The sequence below is a fragment of the Pleurodeles waltl genome, chromosome 1_2, assembly GCF_031143425.1.
Source record: "Pleurodeles waltl isolate 20211129_DDA chromosome 1_2, aPleWal1.hap1.20221129, whole genome shotgun sequence".
Lineage (NCBI taxonomy): Eukaryota > Metazoa > Chordata > Amphibia > Caudata > Salamandridae > Pleurodeles > Pleurodeles waltl.
Window position 1 is genome coordinate 917,545,217 of NC_090437.1, and position 13,457 is coordinate 917,558,673.

The following is a 13,457-nucleotide window of genomic DNA, read 5'->3' on the forward strand; positions in this document are numbered from 1 at the left end:
GTGAAACAAATAGACTGGACTCTGCCATGGACATTCCTCCACCATCACCCCTGACCATTTTACAACCCCCTCCACTATTTAGCACTTAAATAAACACACTTAAATCACAAAACAATCTGGAGTCAGTCTGTGCTTTCACAAATGTGTATTTGCAATAACTGAGGAAAATAGCAATATCCATTGTATTGTCAGCATACCTATGTCATGCAGCTCTAGTCCATGAGGAAACATAGCAGAGGTCACACAGTGGGACCCACATCTGTGAAATCGAAAGGGAAAGTGACAAATCAGGGTCCATACACTGGGTGAAAGTGACAGACAGATGAGAGGTAGAAAAAGTGTATCAGATGTAGCAGGCAGTGATGTCGTCTTACCTGTGTTTCACTGGAAGTATTGATGAATCACCTTGTTTCTGTTGTCGATTTCCTGTTCTTCTTCTTCCTCGTCTTCACTATCCACAGGCTCCACAGCTGCCACAAGACCTCCTTCAGGACCATCCTCATGCAGAAAAGGCAGCTGTCGTCGCAAAGCCAAGTTGTGCAGCATACAGCAGGCCACGATGATCCGGCACACCTTCTTTGGTGCGTAGAATAGGGAAACACCCGTCATGTAGGCACCTAAACCTGGCCTTCAGTAGGCCGAAGGTCCTCTATAACCCTCCTAGTTCGCCCATGTGCCTCATTGTAGCGGTCCTCTGCCCTTGTCCTAGGATTCCTCACTGGGGTCAGTAGCCATGACAGGTTGGGGTAGCCAGAGTCATCTGCAAATGTTGTTACAACTGTTAGACACACACTTACCCTTAGGGGCAACCCCATTCCCAGACACCTAGTCACACTGTATAGGGTCCATGTCCTCACCTAATAGCCACACACAGTGCCTCTGGAGTTGCCCCATCACATAAGGGATGCTGCTATTCCTCAGAATGTAAGCGTCATGCACTGATCCAGGAAACTTGGCATTCACATGGGAGATGTACTGGTCGGCCAAACACACCATCTGCACATTCATTGAATGGTAGCTCTTCCGGTTTCTGTACACCTGTTCACTCCTGCGGGGGGGGGCTAAGGCCACATGTGTCCCATCAATGGCACCTATGATGTTGGGGATATGTCCCAGGGCATAGAAGTCACCTTTCACTGTAGGCAAATCCTCCATCTGAGGGAGCACGATGTAGCTGTGCATGTGTTTCAGCAGGGCAGACAACACTCTGGACAACACGTTGGAGAACATAGGCTGGGACATCCCAGAGGCTATGGCCACTGTCGTCTGAAAAGACCCACTTGCCAGGAAATGGAGTACTGACAGCACCAGCACTATAGGGGGGGATACCTGTGGGATGGCGGATAGCTGACATCAGGTCTGGCTTCAACTGGGCACACAGTTCATGGATTGTGGCACGGTCCAGTCTGTAGGTGACAATTACATGTCGCTCTTCCATTGTCAACAGGTCCACCAGCGGTCTGTACACCGGAGAATGCCGCCATCTCCTCACCTACCCCAGCGGACGTACTCTGTGGAGGAGAACAGCGAGCAGAGGGTCAGCCAACACTGATGTACGAAAACACAACTTTATTGCACATATTTTTCAATCCGATATGTGCCTATCTTAGTGTGTATGCAAGGCCTAGGTATGTGTGACGCATTTAAACATAATGCCATGTGGCCCCCTGAAATGGCGGCTGCCTGACCTGTAAGGTGGGACAATGGGATATGAGGTAACTGCGCTGGCGTTGTACACTGCCGCAGTAGGCGGTCGAAGACCGCGGCGCAATCCTTCATTGGTTAACATTGGGCCCTATGGGTCCCAGGAGCCAATGACGATGTACGCTGGCGGTGACGGTACACACCCCAGCGGACGTGACCGCCATTTTCTATCTGTTCACTCACTTGATACCTGATGTTCAACAGGAGATGACCTACACTGCAAGTGCTGCTGTGACCTCAGTCTGGAAGAGCCAATAGCTCATGTGTCTGGGGAAAGGGCCCCTGCCTTCACCCCCCCTCCCCCCTCACACGCTGCTCTACGTTCCTCCAGACAAACAGGTAAGTACACTGTGATCATGCTGTATGGGCAATGCCTGTGTGGATGGAAGATGGAAGGGGAGAATTAGGCGTGCATGAAACGACGGTGAGTGTATGTGTGTCATGGCAAGGGTAGGAATGTGGGCCAATGACTGTGACGGTGCGGACGGTTATATCTTCTCCTTTTCCCCTGTCCTATTCCTGTAGGTCAGCGCCCACCAGAAGAAGGATATTTGGCGTGCCATCGCCAAGGAAGTCAGGACCCTGGGTGTCCACCACAGACGTAGCACCCACTGCCGGAAAAGATGGGAGGACATTCGGCGCTTGAGCAAGAAGACAGCGGAGGCCCCGCTGGGGATGGCCTCCCAAGGTGGGGGGGGGGGTGAGGAGGGGTGCCCTTCGCACCGTCACACCCCTGAAGTTCCAGATCCTGGCGGTTGCGTACCCGGAGTTGGATGGGCGCTTGAGAGCATCACAGCAGCCACAAAGGGGGTGAGTACACTCTCATTCAGCTGATTCAGCGCACATTGGAGGTGTCTGGTTGGGGGCGGTGGGCTATGGGTACCCCTTGGCCAGGACGAGTTTTGTAGGCATGTTCCCTCCGTAAGGCAGGCTATGTGGCACCCCACCAGTGTTAAGAGCCATCTACACCTAGTCAGGCTCCTGTGACTCGTGTGCAGCAGTCGGGCATAGGCCTTGTACCCCATGTCCCTATGATTAATTAGGGAACTCTAAGTGCATGGCGTAGTGCAGAGGGCTGCTGTGTCTGTAGTGTCCGCCAACTGTAGCGGTATTGCATGCACTGAACATGTCTTTCTTCTGTCTTCCCCACCTTTTTGTGGTCTACCTGTTCTTGTGTGCATTAGCATCATCAGGCAGAGGAGCATTGGCACCGGAGCAGGAGGGAGCTGCATCCCACATGGCCCTGGAGGGCAAAACAGCGGAGTCTGAAGGCACCAGTGGGACGGCAGGCGAGGGGAGTTCCACGGCGGGGACAGGAGCTGAGACCAGCGACACGGACTCCTCCTCTGATGGGAGCTCCCTTGCAGTGGCGGGCCCCTCTGTGCCCCCTGCATCTACAGGTACAGCCGCCAACCCCGCATCCCCCCCCGCCCCACCAGCACCGCCCTCATAGCAGCCCCTGCCCCTGTCAGCCCTGCTGCCCTCAGTGAGGAGGCCATTGACCTCCTCAGATCCCTCACTGTTGGGCAGTCTACCATTCTGGATGCTATCCAGGTTGTAGAGAGGCAGTTGCAACAGACAAATGCATACCTGGAGGGCATTCATTCTGGTCAGGCAGCCCAACAGTCAGCTTTTCATACGCTGGCCTCTGCACTGATGGCAGCCATTGTCCCTGTGTCCAGCCTCCCCCCTCCAACTTCCTCCACCCAGACCTAATCCCCTGTACCTCAGCCTATCCCAAGCACACCATCAGACCAGCATGCACACACCTCAACACACAAGGGTAGCTCTGGCGAACATAAGCACCACACATCCCACAGGCACTCACACAAGCATCATACCCATGCAGACATACCAACATCCACTGCCTCCACTGTGTCCCCCTCCTCCTCGTCTCCCTCATCCCTCCTGGTCACGTCTCCACTCACACCTGCATGCACTACATCTTCAGCCACTACGTCCATCACCACACACCGCTCATGTGCACTCACCACACCACTACCAGTCACACATCCCCAGTTTCCTCTCCCAGTGTGTCTGTGAGCCCTCCTCCCAAAGTACACAAACGCAGGCACCCACCTCACAACAGCCTCCAGCCCATGCACCTTCACCCAAATTCAGCAGATGTACACCTCCTACAACCACTACCTCTTCCTCCACTCCCAAACCCCCTCCATCTACCCTTCCCCGTGTGTCTAAAACTTTTCCTGTCAAACCTTGACCTCTTCCCTCTCACCTCCCCCACCCCTTCTGTCCCCTATGGCACGGCTTGTCAGGTCACAACCCAGCACCTCAGCCACCACATCAACGGGAACAGTGGTGCCAGCAGTAACCGGCTTCTGGAGTGCGCCAAGCAGCAGGGCAGCCAGTGTGCCAAGGAGCCAGACCACAGACAGTCCCCCCACCTCAGAAACATAAGAAGTTGGCCACAGCCTGGAGGGAGAAGGGCAAAACACCTGCCACAAAGGGCTCTCCCAGGAGTACAGTTGGATGCGCCACCATCCAAGGTGGGGAAGGGGCACAGAAAGAAAGGGAAGTCGCCGTCAACCTGCACGGCGGACAAGACCGCTTCCCAGGACACCGCCGCCACCAGCACTGCTTCCCAGGACACCGCCGCCACCAGCTCTGCTTCCCAGGACACCGCCGCCACCAGCACTGCTTCCCAGGACACCGCCGCCACCAGCACTGCTTCCCAGGACACCGCCGCCACCAGCACCGCGTCCCAGGACACCGCCGCCACCAGCACGCTCACTGAGCCACCCACCAGCACTGCAGGCCAATGAGCGCCGCAAGCACCGCCGCTACTGAGGCTGCCACAATCACCGCCAGTGGACACGCCACATATGCCAGTGGCACCACCGCAGTTATGGCTGCCATCCTCCGTGGTCAGTCGTACGAAGCTGGTGGTCAGTTGGTCAGTTTCAGGGCCTGGACAGCTTCCATGGCCCACCGTGAGTGGAGATTCACATCCACTACCTCTGTCCTTGGCAGGATGAAGCACTCTGGGCACCAAGCCCCCTCCGGAACCAGTGGATATTCACATCCACTACCTCAGTCCTTGGCAGGATGAAGCACGCTGGGCACAAAGCCCCCTCCAGAACCAGTGGAGAAAAGCATCCACTACCTCAGTCCTTGGCAGAATGAAGCACTCTGGGCACAAACCCCCCCTCCAGAACCATTGCAGACTGTTATTCACTTGTGAGACTGTGGCTTTCCACTCCCCAGGATGCAGCAGTGGGCAAACCACCCACTGAAAAGACTTGTGAGACTGTGACGTTGCACTCCCCAGGATACATCAATGGGCATGGAGCCCTGTGCACTCATCCGGCTGAGGTGCCCCCCCTTCCCTTCCCCCTGAGGTGCCTGTTGTATTTCGATCTGATGCCCCTGCAGTGTTCGCTCAGTTTTGATTGGATATCTTGTGTGGGCCTCGCCCATGCATTTTGGGCCCAGTGGTCCACGGACTATGTATGTGCAGCACATGGACTTTAATTCTTGGTGTATATATTTGTTAATAGTGTGTATATATATTTATGAGTACTGGATTTTTATTGATCAGAATCGTTACAATCATTTCCATTGTCCTTGCATTCTTCCGGGGGCCTTGGGGGGTGTAACTGTAATGTATCAACATGTATTTATGTGTGTGTGTGTGTGTGTTGTAGTTGGTGAGGGTGGGGGTGTTGCGTGTGTGTGTCACTCTTTTCCCTCCCCCCTCCCCTGTGTCGTAGGTGCAGTACTCACTGTGGTCTTCGCCACTGGCGTTCGTGCTCCTGGTAGAGGAGCAGGAAGACAATGGCTGGTAGAATATGGAGTTCCGGCTCCATGGCATCCTGGTTCCTCGTATGGTGTGTAGAGGTGAGCATTTTTCCTTCCAAGTTCTTTTTCAGCCGTGTTTTTGTTCGCGTTGAATCCGCCCCTGAAAAGGTGGCGGATTGGCCTCTCATGATACTGTGGGCGGTACATTGTCTTCCGTCTGTCTGTTGGTGGTGACCACCATGCTGTTTGTTTGTACCCCCGTGGCGGTCGGAGTGTTAAAGTGGCTGTCTATGTTGGCGGTTTCCGCCACGGTTGTGATTACATTTTTTTTACCGCCGGCCTGTTGGCTGTTTTACCGCCGCTTTAACACCGACCGCCAGGGTTGTAATGAGGACCTATAGGTTTGTTGACGATAGAATATTCTTTTTTTCCCGTAATTACTTCTTACATAAGGGTTAACGAGCATCTAACCCTCTCTGTAGCCACACATTTTAACTACCATCTATTGAGGCAAGCTGGTTCTCTTTTTCCAAAAGTGTTCACTCTCTCACGTTGGTCTAAATATTGTCCTGACGACTTTTTCTCTACCTCCTCATTCTTACATATATTTGACCCACAGCGGTCCTTCATTGTACTAAACAACGCTAAATGGATGATCAGCTTTTTATTGGCTTAATTGCTGTCAAAATTAGGCAAGCTGAGAGAAGAGGACCATCTCCAACTATCTTTTTCTTCCTATTAAAAGGTGCAATGCCTTGGCGAAGAAGCAGACTTCTGATGGCTTATGTGCTCCTCCCACCAGAGCAGAGGCAGCTACTGTGGAGAGATATTCTTATGGTATCCATTCTCAAAAAACAAATGTGTGGGTGCAAATTGTCAATCAGAGGAACACATTATTTACCTTTTGATAACGTATATTCATCCATGTGATTTTATTTTTTTACTATTACGATGTTTAGATTTTCTTCAGTTTATATTTATTTTGTTATTGTAAAGAACAATGGATGCTACAAAGTACAACCAGATTCTGAATTTTATATACGCAGTAATGTGTACCCTGAGGATTTCAGTAAAATAATGAAGCATGGATTACGGAGACTTTCCAAAAAAATCACCATTGATGGTAAGTTATTTTTCAAATTACTTTGGAATTAGAAAATTGTTATACATTCATACAATTTACTGTACTTGTTTGAATGAAGCTTCATGAATTGGTGATCCTTTCAATTATATTGATCTACCTACTTATGTGTTAACAAATATTGTTTAGTCTGATTCATTTCATTATATTTTATTTTTTTTAATGATTTTTAGCGTGTGTATGTATGTGTGTATATATATATATATATTACGTGCTTTTAATGTATCTCTCGTGCAACATCTGCAGTAAATAGAAATCGTCCTTTAAACGTTCTCATGTTTTTTGGCAAATTAGGTGAAAAGGTGTTCTTTGTAGGAAAGGGGAAGAAGGCACAAGTTATCGTTGGTGAAGAATTGGCAAAACACATTTTTAATAAGTTACATTCTTCACTAATTGGAGGTCACTCTGGAACTAACAAAACTAAAAAAGAGTATTGGCAGCCATTTCTAGTGGCCAAACATGACTGATATTGAACAGTGGGTGAGTTATGTGTTGCTAATCTTTCAAAATAACTTCTAGGTAAAACAATTATTTTCTTTAATGTTTTTATTGAGACATACTTGTAAAGCTATTGTTAGGCAAGCTTTTCATTCCTAATAAAGGTATTTTTGCACACATCAGTCAATTGAGCAATCAGACGCTTTTAAAGGGCGGCTTATCACCCATGGAGGCTCAAATAGCTGTTGCGGACGTGCTGCACACTCTGCGATCCATGTCTTTAGATCCTTTGTGAGCTGGTTCAGTGAGTCTGCATGTCTGAGTTTGAGTGGAAGCGTGCTTGACTGGGCTACAAGGTAAGAAAAGCATCTGCCTTCAGATGTGCTCTTCCTGATTCTGTGGATGGCAGCAAGGGTGGGTTTGGAGGATAAGATCTGCCTGGTGTTCTTTCCCTAACCGGTACCCACAATTGGCACGGCCCTGGCACACAGATATGTCCATTGTAAATGGTACACCTGGTACCAAGGGCCTGTTGCCAAGGAAGGTCTCTAAGGGCTGCAGCATGCCGTATGACACCCTGGAGACCCCTCACTCAGCACAGACACACTGCTTGCCAGCTTGTGTGTGCTGGTTGGGAGAAAATGAATAAGTCGACATGGCACTCCCCTCAGGGTGCCATGCCAACCTCACACTGCCTATGTCATAGATAAGTCACCCCTCTAGCAGGCCTTACAGCCCTAAGGCAGGGTGTACTATGCCACAGGTGAGGGAATAGCTGCATGAGCACTATGCCCCTACGGTGTCTTAGCAAAACCTTGGACATTGTAATTGCAGGTTAGCCATAAGAGTATAAGGTCTGGGGGTTTAACAAGCACAAACTCCACAGTTCCATAATGGCTAAACTGAAATATGAGAAGTTTGGTATCCAACTTCTCAGCACAATAAATGCACACTGATGCCAGTGTGGTATTTGTTTTAAAATACACCCAGAGGGCATCTTAGAGAGGGACCCGGAATACCAGTCCGACTCCTAGTGCTAGGCTGACCAGTTCCTGCCAGTCTGACACAACCAGACGAGTTTCTGGCAACAGGGTGAGAGTACCTTTGTCAATCTGTGGCCAGGAACAAAGACTGTACTGGGTGGATATGCTTCTCACCTCCCCCTGCAGGAACTGTAACACCTGGCGGGGAGCCTCAAAGGCTCATGCCTTTTGTTACAACACCCCAGGGCATCCCAGCTAGTGAGATGCACTCCCCCCCCTGCCCCCCCCCCCCCATCCCCCCCCCAACTTTAGGCAGCAAGTTTGTTGGAGGAGATGATGAGGGAAACCAGGAGGAGCCACCCACCAGTCAGGACAGCCCCTAAGGTGCCCTGAGGTGACTCTTAACTTTTATAATTCCTCCATCTTGAGATTGGAAGATGCCCCCAAAAGCAATATGGATGTGCCCCCATCACCTCAGGGTGGAGGCACCAAGAGGGTGTAGCCACCCGCAAGGGCAGTAGCCATTGGCTACTGCCCCAAGACCTAAACACACCCCTCAATTGAGTATTTAGGGGCGAACCTGAACCCAGGAAATCAGATTCCTGCAACCTGCACAAATAAGTTCTGCTGACCTGAAAGCCCCGCAGAGATGACGGAAACACCAACTGACTTGGCTCCAGCCCTACCGGCCTGTCCCCAGACTCAAACTGCACAGCGACGCATCTGTCGGGGAACAGCGACCTCTGAGGACACTGCAACATTTTTGCAAGTTTTGAAAGAACTCTCCCTTCCCGCCGGAAGCGTGAGACTTCTCACTCTGCATCCAATGCCCCCACCTCGAGCTCCAGAAAACAAATACCGCAGAGGGGACTCCCAGGCGACTGCGATAACGTGAGTAACCTGAGTTGAATCTTGTGGTTCTAAAATAAATTAAAATATATTTCTGATGGATACAACTACCTGTGGATTCCTCACCTTTATGAATTGGATCCTTGCGCCAGCATCCGACGGAAAGTCTTCTTCCTAGCTGTCTACGTCGACGAGGACGTCATAATGGAATGGCTCCACGTGACTCCGTCTGACAACAACGTGCCAATAATAGGTCCTTGTCGGCGTACTGACATCAGTTTTCCTTTTTTCCGTGCCTTCGACGCCAATGGTTTTTCTTCCTGGCTCGTTGTTAACTGTAACGATTTTTGGTGGTTACAATGTCGCCTCCGAAGAAGTCCGGTTTCAAGCTGTGTAGAGAATGCGGGGGTCGGATGTCAGTGACCGACCCCCACTCGGACTGTATTTGGTGCCTTAGTTCAGAGCATGATGTGGAAGGTTGCTCTTCGTGTCAGAGCATGAATCCAAAAGCTCTGAAGGAGCGCGAGGCGAAGCTCTTCTTAGCCAAAGCAAAGAAGGGCCATAAAAAGGATTCCTTCCATGTTTGTCCCAAAAAGCATAAGAAGCAGCGTCATCATGACTCTCGGCGCCGTTCGGAGCGGAGCCGATCGAGGTCGAGGTCTCGATCTTCACGATGCCAGAAGACATGGGAGATGAGTCCTACTGTCACGCCTCAGCAGGAGAGTCCGGAGTTGTCACTGGTCCCTTCAGTTTTTGAGGTCGCTCAAAGTAGCCCTCACTTTTCGCCGGCGCCGAGGGATCCTGATGTTCTGCAGGCAAACTATTGGACTTGGGTTAAGTCTTTTGAGTGTGTGTGTGTTCCTCATTTATTGCCTGTGTGTGTACAACAAATGTTTAACACTACCCTCTGACAAGCCTATTGCTCAACTACCCCACCAAAAAATAGAGCATTCAAATTATCAAATTTTCCCACTATCAGCCTCTAAGGGGAACCTTTAGACTCTGTGCACACTATCTCTCACTTTGAGATAGTATATTCAGAGCCAACTTCCTACATACATCAAAATAGAACCTCATATATTGTAAATGTGAGGGTGTCACACATATTATTTCCATGAATAGTAGTGAGCTGCTCCCGTGTTACAATAATGGAAAGACCTCCCTATCCCTGAAAATGAGATGTTAAAACTTTTAGAATGTAGACCAGTGTGCCAGTGACCTGGCCAAAGAGCAAAAGGCAGAATGGGAAGGGGAACAGGGTCATAGAGAAGCAATCACCAGGAGAAAGTAGAGAAGAAAATGAACCTGCAAGGATAAAATAAAAATAAAGGAACAGTAGGACGGTAGAAGAAAATGGGATAAGGTGAAACCAAGTAAGTCTTGGTTGCCTTGGAACTGAGCAGCCCTATATTTAACAACTTAGGCCAAGGTCATAATACATTCAATGGCAAGATTTTTTTGGCACCACGTGCCATACTCACAAATTCATCTCAACTCCCAGCCCGTCCTCCTTGTGTAACATTGCAACCAATTAACGAACATCACAAAAAAGTCATACTCACACTTGTACTTAGCTGTCCGTCCCTTGCCCCCTCCCAACTTGTTGCCAAGTTATGATGCAGCTTTAACTGAAGTTCACTGGCTTCCTGGTAAGCTGGTCCCCAGTGCCAGTCTTTCCCCAAAACAAGACACCTGATCCCTTGTTCCCAAGTGATAAGGCTCTGTAGCACCCTTCTAAGTCCCATAGTAAGTGTTACCTAGAGTGCCTCTGTACTGCAGAGGGTCGCTAAGAGCTGTAGCAGAACTTGTTCTTCTCCAAGGGACCCAGCACTGACCTCATGCAGACTGCTTGACAAGGTGCCCCCTAAAAGTGAAAATGCAACATAAATTATGGACTGTGTGCCATGTCCCCAAAACACTGCATGTAATATTTGTAAGTCACCCCTATAGCAGGCCTTATAGCCCTAAGGCAGGGTGCATATTATTATATGCGTGGTCATATCTGCAAGAGAAGATATGCCCCTGCTAGGTCGGTCGTTTCTTAGATATATTAGGTGAACAGGGAATCCATTTTAAATAGATGTGTTGGCCACTCATTAATACGAGTTGCCCAGCTCCATGATGTCTTAAATGAAAATAGGGATGTTGAACCTCTCATGTTTTATAATCCCTGGTGATGGATTTATTAATGCACGCATCCAGAGTGTACCTTACAGTTTCCTCCTGAAAACATAACAACTGCTTCTGAGCTAACTGACCAGTTCTAGCCAGTTTGCCACCAACAGACTAGAGTGAGATCCAGGGGTGAGATCCTTTGCTCTTTGGAGGTCAGACACAAAGCTTCTCGGGTGAGGTGTTGGACACCCCTTCCCATAGCATGATCTGCATTCCAAGACGGATCTAGTCTCTGAGAGGGAGATGCCCACCCCCAGACCCCATCTGGCACCTGGATATTCAGGAACATTAGCTATGTAGGAGGCATTTTGCATTTCGAGGCTGGACACACCCCTAGGGTGACCAGCCCGAAATGGACACAGCCTAGGAAATTCTACTTGTGTCTGGTGGAATTTAGGACCTCTGGACATGGTGTTGCCCACTCCCCACAGAGAGTGGTCATCTACAGGGTGTTGTGACTCCAGGGTATGTAGCTGTAGCAAAGTACCCTTATTGTGGCATGGTTACCCCCACTTTTTGCTTGTCAGTATGCTAACCAGGACCCCAGTTACTGTGCACTCCCCCTGTACATTTGTTTGCTATGACTTCATACCTCCCACATTTGCATACTGGTGCCCCCATGTAAGTCCCTAGTGTATGGTGCCCAGGGCGGGGAGACACCAGGGGTTCCCCATGGGCTGCAGCATGGTATGCCACCCATGGGGACCTATGTAAAATGTGTTTGAAGGGCTGGCATTGCAGCCTGCATGCAAAGGTGCATGCACCCTTTCACTGAAGATCACTGCACCAGGTCCCTGTAAGTCACTCCTAAGGCAGGGCCTCCTAGCCCAGAGGGCCTGCTGCAAGTACCGATGTCGGAGGGCACCCCTGCATGAGCAGAGATTCCCCCGCAGATTCATCTCCATTTTCCTGGACTTCATTAGTGCGGGGATGCCATTTCACGCGTGTACTGGACATAGGTCACTACCTTTGCCAGCTACATAAGGGTAACTCTGAACATGGGCATGTTTGTTATCAAACGTTTCTGACTTGTAGTCCAGGAAGGCAGAACAAAAGAATTTCCTTTAGGTGACGGGGGCAACACCCTTTGCCTTTGTGTAGAAAAAAGGTGTTAAATGACTTGGGAGGGGTAGCCTCGCCAAGCCACTGGTATGCTTTGATGGCCACCATTGGTGCCATCCTTTCATAAAACCAATCTGCGCCAGTTGAGGGACCCCTAATCCCTGCTCTGTCCTGGAACTGAACAATGGAAATGGGAATGACCACTCCCCTGTCTATCACCACCCCAGGGTTGGTGCCCAGAGCTCCTCCAGATGGCCCTTTGATTCTGCCATCTTGACCTTAGGGTGGGGAGAGGCCTCTGGGGGCATCTTACTGGCCATGTGGTTAGGTGACCAGTTCCCCTTCCAGGGCTATTTAGGGTCTTCCTCATGGGTGGGTTCCCAGATTCGACATGCAAGACTCCAGCAGGAATCATCTGCATCGTTTACTGAAACTTCTGGCCTCTCTAACCGCAGCTGGACTCCACAGGGACCTACAGTCCGCATCTACAGCTACGCCTCTGCTCTCCAACATAGTTTCTCTGTCTTCTTCTAGCAACTGCAACATTTCCCCGGCTGTGCATCATATGAGGGTGGCGAGTCTTCAGTCTGCCCTAAGAAGCAAACTTCCCGTGGAATGAAAGTCGCTCCTGTGCATCTGCAGGCATTCTGCTGCAATGATGACCGGCTGCATGGATCGCCTCTTCTATGGAACTGTGTGGATCCTGCATCACAGTTGGTGGTTCTTTTGCGTCCTCCCTACCAGCTGTTCAACTTGGGTGAAGGTAGGACCTTCCCTTCTCCATGCATAGTGTCTCTTGCAACTGACAAGGCTTGATGGCACCGCCTCCAGGGGAACTTCAGTCTTTGTGTTGCTCCTGTCCACATTACTCTTCCCTGTGACGCTCAGCCCTTTGCATGGTTATTCAGCGACGTGGGACTCCTTTTTAAGTGTCCTGCATGGGCCTCACTGTGACTCCTGTGCTCCTTGCCTGCGAGTCATCTGTGTGGGCTGCATCTTCTTCTTTGGACTCTCCGCACTGCTGAGGGTCGCTACGGACATCCCCTGTGGGTTTAGTTCCCTCTCCCCCTCACTTGGCCTTCCTGGACCCCAACCGCTCCACTGCTAGCAACTGTGATATTTTCCTTTTTCAGGTCTTGTATGTGTTTTTTTTTCACTCCACAGACTGACTGCAATCCTTCATCCAGCGTGGGACGTCGACCGCATCAGCCAGGAACTCTTCACCTGCCCCAGTGTTGACCGTCTTCTTTCCACTGTCGACCAACTCCTGCATCCACCTAACAACAACACCACCCCACCCCCACTCCCCTGGTCTAGAGTTTTGTCTGCTGTTTTTCAGTGTTCTC